This window comes from Ornithodoros turicata, unplaced genomic scaffold, assembly GCF_037126465.1.
Source record: "Ornithodoros turicata isolate Travis unplaced genomic scaffold, ASM3712646v1 ctg00001475.1, whole genome shotgun sequence".
Classification (NCBI taxonomy): Eukaryota; Metazoa; Arthropoda; class Arachnida; order Ixodida; family Argasidae; genus Ornithodoros; species Ornithodoros turicata.
Window position 1 is genome coordinate 9677 of NW_026999627.1, and position 2419 is coordinate 12095.

The following is a 2419-nucleotide window of genomic DNA, read 5'->3' on the forward strand; positions in this document are numbered from 1 at the left end:
TTGTTTGCGAAAGAATTCCTTGTTTTCCGTTGTTGCAAGCATGTCGCAGGTTTCCTTCGGGAGCTTTGCTGGCAGGATTAGACGGCCTCTCCAAACTGTGACATAAACAGATGGAAAAACCACTTAGTAAAACGCAGACAGGACGGCACCGGGCACACATCTGCTGTGCAGAACGTGCAGAACGTGGCGAACTGTGCAGAACGTGGCGGTGGCGTCTCTGCGGTGACGGGCACCGCAGCGTTTGAATAGAGTTACTAATAAGATCCGCTTCTGGTTAGTTACACCAATGGGGTGAGCTCAGTCTGTCCATGAGATGGTTGCAGCAGAAAGCAACACTTCGGAGCACGCTGGATAGATGGCATCGTGGCGCTAGATGCTCGCGGAAACAACACGGCGCTCCTGCTTGCCCTTATTTATACGCGTGCCATTCGGGCACGAAAACAAAATGACATTAGTGTGCAATATCAGTTGATGATGTCTCCTGTGCGGGTCTCCTAGTAGCCGCGTGAGAGATGGGGCACGTGACGACTATAAACGTGTTCTAAGAGATTAAAAATACTTATAATACTCCAACAAATGAGAGAAACGCCAAAAGTCGGAATGAGGACTTTGCATATTCGCGTCCCCCTGGCGGCGGAATGCCGAACGTCGTATCTTTCCCCCAATAAACATGGGGACGCTTTTCGGACTGGCACGTTGCGTTCGAAAACAGCAAGGGAAACTTGTGTGAAGAAGGATGCAGGAATAGTGAAGGCGTATTTACTGCGTACGAGTACAAAGAGTTGTCAAATCTCGGCCTCAAACGTCCGCGTAAACCTTGAAACCGATTATCTCCCCCCCCCCCTAAAACATGGCAGTCCTCTGCAGGTGGCTGCACATGCGCATACGCTTACCTAGAAAAGGTCCATTCCAAGCAGCGCAACATCTTGGTCCAATATTGAACCAATGTTGGCGATGTCGGCCCAATTCATATTGAACCAAGATCGAGCAAATATTGGGCTAACATTGCCAATATTGGTCCAATATTGGGTCAAGATGTTGTGCTGCTTGGGATTACAGGAAAAAGATGCTGTTCAAACACAGCGTGAAACACCGCCGTAGCGACAGCAGCATGTTAAGAGGGAATCTGGCCAGTATTGGATCATACCTATATCTGAAGCTCCGCCAACTTATTGAGCTGTCCGATCAATGACATCGTGAAATAACAGGTGCTACCGATCACCGAATCCTTACAATCCGTCTCCTTACCCTACACGGGCGGCGCCATTTTGCATGGCACTTGAATTGGACAAGATTGAAATCGATACTTCTTGCAATCTGCAAAGCTAGTGCATTTTTGTGCCAGCTTCATGGACGCCAACGAAAGCATTTAACACAGCAAAGAGGTGACAGTGAATGGGTGAAGAAAAACGGAATAAAAGGGGAAGAGAACAGCCATTCGCACCGGTGAGTTTTGTCACCGGTTGTTTTCTCACCGGGGGAAAAATGTGACACAAATTTTGTTTCTCGGTTAGCTCACAGCATTAAAAGGAGCAGTATGTTAGTAATTAACTCGTATGTGAGGTTGCCCCCTAACGTGTGCTGTGCCACCGGCCACCTATGCCCGGGAGTCCTGCTCGGTTTCTCCTCTCGCTCTTCGATGAAGAAAGAATGGCGTAGACACAGCAAAAGGACACGACGGAACGCTTAAGCAACACAAATGCTTCTAGAGTGAGTGTGTCAGTTTGTTGGGTCTTCGTTTACAGCTCAAGCTTTCCTATCACCAATGAATACCATTGGAGAGCCTTTTAGGAATGACGCTACGTTTCGACGAATTCAGTCGAAATTACGTAGCCTGCGTAGGTAAGGTTAGGTGCTCCAGGTACATACCAGAACGGCTTGTAACACGGACAGGCGGTTCTCGGTGTCCTGGAACAACCAGAGAATATTACAGAACATATTCACGAATTTTAAGGCAGTTTGATAAAGTAATGTTGTGAGAGCATTATATTCATCCATTACTTTCATCCCTTACTACATTCAACGACTGTGATTGTGACTGCCTCATGGGTGTTATTCATCTTCTGATTGTTGTACGTTACCACAAGGCTGTGTTCGGTTGATACATTTTATGCTTTGAGTATTATTATACCCAGACAGAGAAGATACTGCTAAGCCCCGAAGAAAACCTTGTACACTAAAGCTTACACGCAGAGTCACCTGGTGGTCGCCGATGTCAGCGTTAATGACATCCTCAACGTGTAATTTGGATCGTGCATATCGGGGGCTGGCAAAACCGGACATTCTACTGGGGTGCTGTATCTACAAGGGGAGCGTTGGAGCGGGATATATGATACTGGAACTACCACTCGCATAAGCCTTTTTCTCTGTTTTCACTTGTGAGCCCGTATGAGACGTCTGTTACTTTGGCAGCGGCGAG